Raw genomic sequence first — 11,404 nt, 5'->3', positions numbered from 1 at the left:
ACATTTAAGCTATGCTCTCCACCATCACTACTCGTCTCAATGAAGAGCCGAAGCTGTTTAACAAATTCGTAACATAAAGCAGCATGTAAGGCTGAACTCAATTCAAGAGGTAGGGAAGTGTATATGTGTCGCGTAGACAAAACTGCGACAATTTTCGTAAGGCAAATTCAGTACACGGACGTTATTTGCTAACGAAGCACAGACTTTATGGTTAGAGCGGTTACTGATTTTCCAAACAATAAGGAAAAATAGTGAATGTAATGTGTGTGTGTGTTTTCCTTGAGAATTGTGAATGCCAAGAAATCAACAACAAATGAAATCTTTAAATAGATCGTGTAAACAAAAATCCAAAAAATTATTCAGTTATGAAATATAAATAAAAAAGTGAAATTGAAATTGAAAAAATTAAATTGGCTTCATAAAAATTGAAAATTATTACAAAAAAATATATTTGTGAAAAATTCGTGGAAAAACGTGTTTAAATAAAAATCTGAGAAAAAATGTGAAATATTAGCAAAACCAAATTTTGCAAATTTATGACCTCCTTAAAATATGCTGCAGAAAAATGGTCTTAAAATCTGCCCAAGTGTATACCTGTAAAATGTCCAATGATAAATTGTATTCTTCTCGGCTATTTTAAGGGCAAAGAAATAGGCAAGCAAAAAAAGAGTAGAATGAAATTCTAGTGGAAGTGCAAAACTATATCACAAAAGGAACCTAACGTTAGTGCGGCTGGCAGGAATATGAAATGATGATGATCATCATCATAATGCCTGAAATGTTCATAAGGAAATTCACCAGAGTCAAGAAAATGTAGGTTAACATTTACCTCCATCCCTCTCACCCCAACCATCGGACAAAAAATTCTCATTTGGTGTGAAGTGTGTTCCACACCAATGCACACTGAAAGAATTTCGATTAAATTCATAACTACTCTTATTTTTTGTATTTGTTTATATCGTCCTGGGGGAAATGTTTATAATTAAAAGCAAATACATAAACAAATATTTACTTTTAAAACTATTCATCATAAACGAGTCAACATAGCTAAGGTGGCGGCGTACATATATATATGACTTTGTCTTTATGAGTTTGCCTTTGCCCATAGTCGTATGTGATTTTAGTCCTCATAGGCTATATGAGTGCGAATGTGAGTGTTGGTGTTTATTTAGAAAAATCCTAAAAGTATGCCAAGTAAATACAATTGATATATGTGTACAGAAGTCTCTAAGTGTTTATCATTATAGTGTCATTATCTACACTGAAAAAAATATTGTCGTGAGGCCAAAGATTTCATGTCTTTAAAATACGAATGCAAATTTTGCTTAGTGTAGAAGACGCATTTCTCTAATATAAAGTTTTTTTCCTTGTCCAAAATTCGATAAACTTTTCAATGAAGTCGTATTGTCCTTATAATTAAGTGATTTGACTTAAAAATGGGTATCATAACATGAAAGAAAATATGTTTGGGCTAAGGTCAACTTAACTTTAATAATTCAGAAAAAATCTTTAAATTTAATGAAATTGTCTTTAAATTTGTTGTTATTTTGCATCTTGACTACAAAGCAAAAAATCGTTCAAATATAGGACATGTTTTTCAACACTTTATTTTAACGACGTTTTTTACTTGAAAATAGCATAATTTCTACTGGAAGTAGAGTCTTAATTTGGAAAATAAAGTTGTCGTTAACTCGTTTTTAAAGGTCTTTGATAGCATATGAAGAAAAAAAGGAGAAAAACCGAAAAATTAAAATTTGCTTCCTAGAAGCAAGTACACAAAACCCAAATTTAAAAGAGAATTGTGTCTTAAAAGTATCCTTACTTGTATTCTCCGCTTCTTTGGCTCGGAATCAATACCAAAATTTTTAAAGTAAAGACAAAATCTTTGGAACCGGGCATGCTTTTTTTTCAGTGTATGTCCCATGTTTACTTGGGCATTTTGTGTTTATTGTTCTGGGACTGCTGCTACAGTTGTTTGTGCTTTAAACCAATAACCAATAATTTCTGGAAAATTACAATTTAAAAGATTTCTCTTTAATGATTCATGACAAACATTTTACGTTAAGAAGCTTAATAGAGACTAAAAATATCGTTCATAAATATACCCAAATTCTGAGAAATTATTTGTTGCAAAGACGAAAAATATAAAATGTATGACCTTTGATAAAGGCAGTTTACGTGCATGTTATTATTGTTTTCCTTATGATTTGGGACCAAACACCTTTAACATCTGCCATAAATTTAACAATGAAAAAAATCATGCATAAGGTATTAATATTAAAAACAAAAAAAAAAAAAAAAAAAACAAGTTGCCTTAAATATATGTGCCATAATTCTTATTAGCATTTCTTGATTTTTCCTAACATTCCCCGAGAGAATTTTGTAAAATTTATTGCTTTAATATTTTGCTCCATGATAGGAACATAAATGCGAAGGAATTTTTTGTTTGTATGTTTTTGTTTTGATAGATGAAAGGCTTAAAAGATGTATACATAAATGTGGGTGTTTTGTTTTCTTGTGTATACAAAATTATATTATGGAAATTCATGCAAATGGGAAATTGCAAAAGATTTTCATATTAAAGAGACTGTTCCAGTCTGTTAGGAGGTTATTAACATTTCAAACGGTATGAATAAAAAAATAAATACTGAGTAAGTCAAAAACATAATAATTTTCTCAAAAGTCAGTATTAAATCATGAAGTTGTCCTACGAAGTTTTTGCTTGAACTTTTTATTTGATGTCATTTCATTTTATTTTATTATACATACTGGTACAGATATTGACGACAATTGCAAGGGTGTTAGTAAAATATAAACTCTTCTGGTTTTCTTTAATAACTTGACCGATCCACTTCAATTGTATCGGTAGGTATGTCCAGTTCAATTTTCAATAAAACAACCTAGCATACAAAGTGATTTTAAATGTCTTTCAAATTTAACCAAATTAATCATTCTTAAACAATGGGACAATCACTGAGAATTGCTAACAATCGGCAAGTTCTTATAAGTCAAACCTCATAGAGACATTATTTAATTTAATCTAAAGATTATATTTAGAAACCTCTAAACATGATAGGGTCAATTAAAAAATGGAAAACTAAAATCGTAAGATCAGTGTATATCTATGATATAGCGAATAATTGACCGAGCCTATTCAGCACAACTTTTACTATATTCTCATAAAATAAACTCGGGACGTAAGACAACATTATTGGATAATCGAATAAAAATTGTAGGTGATAGGTGCTCAAAAAGTAAAATGGAGTTTATAAAGGGCTGTGCCACACAGTCCACTATAAAACTTATTTTAAAAATATTTTTAATGTACAATTTCTTTATAGAATTTAAGGAGAATTTGAAGAAAACAATTCCTAAAGGTTGATTAAAATAAATCAATCTGAACAGATTTCTCAAATTTTTCTAATAGTAAAGATAATAAATATACAACCTGTTGACTGATCAGTTATAAATATCTATAGCGTTCCTGAGTCGAATTAAAAGCTGTACGAAATTTTGGATGATCCATTACTATAAAAAGTCATACCACAACAAAAAATGGTCACAGCTTAGTCCACTCAAAATTTGATTCAGATACTATTGGTTTATTACACTACGGGCCTCAGTTTGGCTCTTAGAACTTGTACCTTCACACAAAAAATGTTTTTTTCAGATTCAAACACAAAATTAATTGATTCAAATAATTTTTTAATTGAAATGTCTTCAAACACAAAAATGACAGTATCAATTAAACAATTAAAGAATTAATTGATACTATTATTTTTTGTGATTGCTTTTTGTTTCAATTAAAAAATTTGTTGAATCGATTAAAGTTTTAATTGAATATGTTTTAAAACTCAATTAAGACTTTAATTGGAAAAATTTTCGTTAATTTTTTTCTGTGCAGTAGAGGTATAGGGTATTACTTTTTTCTTCAACATTCCATTTCTTGAAGACAACAACATCTGGACGTACATACGAATACGATATACCTGAAGCTTCTTTAGAGCAAGGTTAGCTAGCCAAGACGTACAGGGAATATGTATGTCATTCTGTCTATATATAACTCAAATGTTAGTTGGAACAATTTTTTACTAAAATTAAACCTAAAAAAAAATATCTTCTACTTAATTTTTGTTAATTGCCAGTTAAACCTTAACGGAACTAGGTTAGGAATGCACTCTGCATTCGAATGTGCCATACCCACTACGGGTATGGCACATTCGAATCATCTGGTTGCCAGCTCAATGTGCACTGAAAAAAAAATATTGTCGTGAGGCCAAGATTTCATGTCCTTAAAATACGAATGCAAATTTTGCTTAGCATAAAAGAAGCATTTCCATAATCTAAAGTTTATTTCCTTGTCCAAAAGTCGATAAACTTTTCAATTAAGTCGTATTGTCCTTATAATTAAGTAATTTGACTTAAAAATGGGTATCATAACATGAAAGAAAAATTTTTTGGGCTAAAGTCAATTTGACTTTAATTATTCAGAAAAACTCTTTAAAATTAATTAAATTGCCTTTAAATTTGTTGTCTTTTTGCATCTTGACTACAGAGCAAACAATCGTTCAAAAATAGGACATGTTTTTCAACACTTTATTTTAACGACGTTTTTTACTTGAAACATAGCATAAATTCTACCGGAAGTCGAGTCTGAATGTGGAAAATAAAGTTGTCGTTTACTCGTTTTTATGGACTTTGATTTGCTTCCTAGAAACAAGTACACGAACCCCAAATTCAAAAGAGAATTGTGTCTTAAAAGTATTCTTACTTCTATTGCTTCTTTGGCTCGGAATAAATACCAAAATTGTTAAAGTAAAGACAAAAAATTTGGAACCGGGCATGTTTTTTTTCAGTGTGGGTAAAAGGAATGCAGTATGTTAATGACATAGCAATAAAAGGGAAACTGGGGAAATACATTTTAATAATCTAAGCACTATGTAGCTACTCGGTCATGGGTCCATGGCGTTAGATTAATTCCCACACAGAAAAAAATTTCACGAAATTTTTTCCAATTAAAGTCTTAATTGTGTTTTAAAAAATATGCAATTAAAACTTTAATAGATTCAACATTTTTTTTTTAATTGAAACAGAAATCAAACACAAAAAATACTAGTATCAATTAATTTTTTAATTCTATGACATTTCAGTTAAATAAATAATTGGCTCAATTAATTTCGTAATTGAATCAGAATTTTTTTGTGTGCATGTTCTCATATCCACTAATAGGTGAATGTGAATCAATTTCACTATCTTGGTGTTCTACACTCCATATTCAGCGACATTTTCATCAAATTAATTCGATAACATATGTGAGAAAGTTGAATTATGTCCGTGATGGATGCATTTTCGGTTATAGAATATACTCACTTAAATAATTTGAAAGTTTTTTTTTTTTTTTTTTTAATACATGAGTTAATTTTATTTATTTATTTCATATTTATACTTATAAGTAAATTAGTTTTAATCTTTAGCGTATGTGTATAAATACATGAGTTTATTTTTATTCATTTTGTGCAAAAATTACGAATCATAGTGATTTGATTTCCTTCATAAAGTTTTTGGTAACCAAAATTTCAAGTTCGTGGATTTTTCGTAAATTGTAGAAATGAAATTGTATTGAATATTCGTAATTTGTTAGTGATATTTTAATAATTTGTATCTACGACTTTTTATATCACAGCTATCTAATTAAAGTAACCTTGAATCTATTAAAAGTTTAACGCCAAACTTATTTTATTCCCACATTAATATTTTATTCAAAGAGAATATTCAAAATTTGTCCCAGTGATTTATGAAATAAAACGATATTCATATACTTATATGTGATTAACACTACTATGAATACTTTTTTAACAATTGCACTGTGATTTTGTAATGCGCCTTAGAACTGTAATTATCCTGTCAGGATGTTAGTCATTTGTCATTCATCAAATTATGAGTAATCGCCGAGAGTGTAATATAAGAGGTATTTGTTGTGGCACTTCGACTAAATTATTTCGACCAGTATTCATTTATTGCTCAATTATTAACTAAGTACAAATTGAAGTATTAATTATTGATGTGTATTAGTGGATAATTGTGGTGTAGTTATAGTAGACACTGAATAACATCACTTGCCATATGTCAATTATTTGTTTTTGTCAAAGAGAATAGAGTGTAGTTTGTTGGCTGTCTCTTTCTCAGTTGATGATTGAGCCTGAATGTGGGTTGCCAAAGTTGGCAATCTAATGATATTTTAGTAAACATCTTTTATATATTCTATAAATGTATGATGTATTCTCTGGGAAGTGCATCAAATTATAGGAAGTGGCAGGTAAATCATGGACATTTTACATGTCAAATTTATTGCTACACTCAAAAAAAAACTACAATTGACACTAAAACCAATTTAACTTTTTTTTAGTTAATTTAAATAATTATGATTTCATAAAATTTCCCCCAATATGATAAATTTAAACCCAAATTTATGATATTGAGCTAAAGACTAGAAAAAAAATCCAGACACAAATAGCGCATACAATTTTACTAAATTCGAATTTTGCAAAAAGTAGTTCATCTTCTAAAATGTGTATATTTGTATGGCACTAAAAATAGTTTTACAAATTTCAACTCCAACTTTTTGTATTCAAAATGCGAATTTTCTTTATATCATAGGAAAACATTAATTATGGCTATAAATTCTAGAATATATAGAAATTATAGAATATATAGAAATATAGAATTTGTAAAAAAAGTATAATTTTGAGCATATCATATAATATACACACAAAAAAATAATTATTGGATTCAATTACGGAATTAATTGGTCCAACAATGATAGTATTAATTACCAAAGACAATTAAAATTTTTTTTTTTATCAAATTACACAATTAAATGTTGTAATAATTAAACTTAGTAAGAAGAATTTGGAAATTAATGATTATTAATTCTTGTAATTGATTTTTGTTTTAATATTTTTTGAAATTTCAATTAAAATCTTAAGGTGATTACTAAGTTCGAGTTTAGCCCCTAAATTGAAAACTAAATCAGTAAACAAAGGCATCAAATTGTACATCTTTGTTGCAAATTTTATTATAACTTGATGGGGAATAGCCCAAAGCAAATTTTCACAAAGTTTGTATTCCATAAAATGGATTATTAAAGAAAAGTAATCGTTAAAAATTGCGATGTTAGCAACTTAACTCGAACTTAATACCCACCAATGTGGTATCACAATGGTCTGAATAGTCTAAGTGAGCCTGATACATCGGGCTGCCACCTAATCTAATACCCACCTTTATTTGGAAATATTTTAGTGAAATTTTTTTTCTGTTCTGGGTTCACTTTTTTTAAGTGTACTAGACAATTTTACTTATATACACTTATTGTTTCACTAAAGTTTTCATTTGAGTTATGTTTACTGTTGTAATTAACAATCACTTGGGATATCATTAATTGAAATCCTTTAGATTTGTTGTTTGCCTTCTGGGTAACCCGCCTTAGTATTACGTATTTAGAAATATTGGGTAATTTATGTATACAGTTGGAAATGGATATAAAATGTCACACAATAAACAAATATTTTCCTTATATGCACCGAAAAAAAAAGAAAATTGTTTTATAGGAAGAACTAAATAAATCGAGTGAAAATTCAACTAAAGTGTACTTCAAATGTTGAGATTTCCACAAATCGTTCTTACAACCAAGAAAATTTAATGCCCTCTTGGACTTTTTAACATAACTGCTGTTCACGAAATTTTATACTCTCATAGAAGAAAAAATGAACTAAACGTAAAGAAGAAAATCATTGGCGCCAAATCATGATCATTTAACCTTAGATGAGTTTATTCTTGCTATTTTTTCGCAATCGCACGAAAAATTTATTTTGCTTTAGTTCATATTGAAATTGTGTGTACGGTCATTGAACTTTATACCAACGTTTAGTTCACAAAATGTTTGAGACATACTGTGAAAAATTTCGAAAAATAATAAAATTTAACTACAAACAAATATTTTTTTTTCAATAAAAATAAGTTGAATTCAGCGTTAGTTTAACTACTGCATTTTCTTTCTGTTTAATTTTTCTTTTCTTGTAGGAAATATTGTTTATAAGAAAAATTTAATTGCATAATTAATTCATATGATAATAAAAAAATGTTCTTACATGAAAATATTTTATAAAAAATCATGTTTCGAAACAAAATATTGTTTATAAGAAAAATATAATTGCATAATTAATAAATATGATTATAAAAAAATTTTCTTACATGAAAATATTTTATAAAAAAGCATGTTTCGAAACAAAATATTGTTTATAAGAAAAATTTAATTGCATAATTAATACATATGATTATAAAAAAAATTCTTACATGAAAATATTTTATAAAAAAATCATATTTCGAAACAAGATTAAAAAAATTCGTTTTATTGTTTTGAAATATTTTATTAATAAAAATACCAATGAAAATTTAATAATTTCATTCATCCATAAAATAAATTAAAAAATGTGTATTTTTCAAAAGGTTATGTTTTTATATTAAAAAATAAGTGAGCCCAACAGGAATGAAAATGGAAAAGGTTAATTTTAGAACATTTCAACTAAAATGTATCACAAATGCCGATATCACAAAAGTAAATATTTAAGTCTTTAAATTTCGTAGTAAATTTCTTGGAGTTAAACAATGCAAAAATTTCTTCAGTGCCATACAGAGTTTAGGGTGGGCGCATTTTCGACAAAATTTCTGACAAATTTTAAGAAACTCTGAATTAATTTTTGGCAAATAAGAATTTAGTAAATTATTATGCTGTATTTGTATATAATTTCCCCTTTTCGCATCGGAAATTCTTTTATATTGGAGAAATTTTAACTAATAAAATTGAACCAAAAATAGTAATCTGGCTTTAGCAACTTGCACTTTTTTGAATGCAGTTCTTGTGTTATTCATGATATTTGTCCGCTAATGGATTATCTGGATTTAAAATAAGTTTTTCTTATAAATGTGTTTCTTATGCGAAACATTTTTTATGAAAACAAAAAACACCAAAAAAATCAAACTGTTTCACTCATATTTCTTATATGCATTTGGTTCTTCTTATACGAGATGTGCGTATATCTGTTACCCACTGTAATTGTTAATATACCACTCACACACACATATAATCTTTTTATTCTTCAAGGACATTTTTGTGTACACAATTTAGATTAGGAAAATTCCCAAAACCGTATACATGAATATTGCATCTACACTCAGGCAGTATTGGGGATTGGTAAATATCAAATTATAATGTAAACAATAGGTTTAATCGAAATCAATAATTCATTGAATGTAGTATGGTTTATGAGTGGGCCGTTCACTTGGCATTGGCCTACATTATAAAGGATCTGGACTGAATAGTTTATGTCTACACTAATGGGATGCTGATATACCTCACCTTGCACTTATTTGTTGGCGTTCAAATTTATAACATTAAGTTTACCTAATAATTCTGGTTTTTGGTCCTACAACTTTTGGAGTTTTATTCGACTTTATGGGTGTTTAATTGCTTTTATAAAATTAACTGTTTTTTTTTTTTTTGTTTAAAAAAAAATTAATCAAATAGTTTTTTAATTGTATTGTTTTGTATATTGAATAAAACTTTTAATCATTTTTTTTATGTTATTTTAATTGTAGTTTTAAGACATTTGTTAAAATTTTAATATAAGATTCTTTTCTGTGTTTATTATAACAAACTCATGCCACATCAAGCCAAGTTGGAGTATGAGTATGTTACTAAACTAAACTATCTCATTAAATATTAACGATAATGAATCATCAAGTATAGTCGATTCTCATCATATATCATCATATCAATCAATCACAAAAAAGACAATAAGCAATTAAAATCTTCTACCAACATAAGGTCGATCGATTTTTGGGTCTTTAGGCCTATACAAAACAAAAACTGATAGGTCTACAAAAAAGTGTCAAATTTGAAATGGCTTCTTATGTAGATGGAAAAGCCCCCTCGTTAGTCCAATTCATTAAATAGATTGCTTACTTAAGGTTTTCTAAGCCTTAATACTCTTAAGTTTATGGTCCCAATCGATTTAGTAATAATTAAAAATCAATCATTTGTCACACTAATGACTTGGGTAGTATTTTCTAATGTTTGTTTGGTATCTCTTTATGACCAAACAAACAAACAAACATTTATTTGTTTGCCATCTATATGGCCAATCATATATTTCAAATGAAATGCACAGATCCTTAGTCAATTTCGATGTAAGAACACCAAAAACGAATGTAAACACTAATCGTTGGCACAACTACACTGAAAAACTAATGTAAAAAGTTTGCTTTATAAATTGTCCGAAGAAAAGCAAACAAACAGACATTAACGAAGAATTGGAGTTTTTTGCTTTCCTTGGGACAGGAAGGGCAAAGGAATGAGCATAGAAAATTCCCTGTGAATTAAATAGAAAACTATAAAGTTTGGCAATTGCCACAAATCCACAGACACACAAGCATATTCACACAATCAGACACTCATTTATACGAATTCCCCCCACAACACATAGTCATCGACAAATGTCATTAACCCGGTAAATAACTTTAGTCACAGTAGTCGTCATCGTCATTCTTTGGATTTTTTTGTAGTTTCTGTGATTTTGTGTAATTTACTTAGGAAATGCTAACTGCCTTTTACCTAATGCTCTCTTTCTTTTGTGTTTGTATGTGTAGTTGTTTGCATATGCATCTGTTTAGATACTCATGTCGTACATTGTCTGCTAGAGTATTGGTGCACACGTGTGAGTGTGTATGGCGGAGTTGGCTTGAAAGTAGGCGAAACCCAACAGACGACTTTGATAATTGCTAGCAAATTTACGTGCCAAAAATGTTGGGAACTGTTGGGAAATCTGTGCTGCATAAAAACATCCTATTTTTTTCTTAGCAAAGAAACAGACAAATGGAATTATTTAAGTATTTCTCAGAGGGGAGTAAGTATGTCACAGTTGGCAAAAGTACTATGTGAGACGATAGAGGTTTCAAAGCTATTTCAAATGTACATGCCAGAAATGTGACAGTAAAGTGTTGTTTAATATTCAACTGTGTATTTCCAATTCTTTGTACGTTCTGCGATTTTTATGGGAGATATATTTAAAAAACTGCCTAAATTCGGGTCGAGAAATTTGAATAAACTTAAGCATTTTGAAACAATATTTCCCGGAGGCTCTAGAAAATGAAACCTAATATCTGTCATAAATACTCTGAACATTGTTTTTTTGAACCTTTATCAATATTTTGATAAGAAACCATTTTCTTCAGTTTTTCAAACAATGCTAAATTCGAGGGCAATTCGATAAGTACTTAACCTAAAAACCAAAAATAAAAATTTTGGAAAATTATCGATTTATTTTTCAATTTAGGGACGCGAAAGAAT

At 28.4% G+C, this 11,404-nt stretch overlaps 1 protein-coding gene across 1 annotated transcript in view; it reads left to right on the top strand.

Moving 5' to 3' along the window:
* Nucleotides 1–220: 220 nt before the first annotated feature.
* The window catches only part of LOC142223212 (uncharacterized), a 284,670-nt gene continuing 273,486 nt past the window's right edge, over nt 221–11,404 (top strand). Inside the window, exon 1 of the mRNA XM_075293064.1 lies at nt 221–813. The gene's annotated coding sequence lies outside the window, so the exon portion shown is untranslated. The remainder of the gene's footprint in view (nt 814–11,404) is intronic.

Source organism: Haematobia irritans, chromosome 2 (genome assembly GCF_050003625.1).
Source record: "Haematobia irritans isolate KBUSLIRL chromosome 2, ASM5000362v1, whole genome shotgun sequence".
Classification (NCBI taxonomy): Eukaryota; Metazoa; Arthropoda; class Insecta; order Diptera; family Muscidae; genus Haematobia; species Haematobia irritans.
Note: the sequence above shows the minus strand (reverse complement) of the source record. Positions and strands in the feature narration are given on the sequence as shown.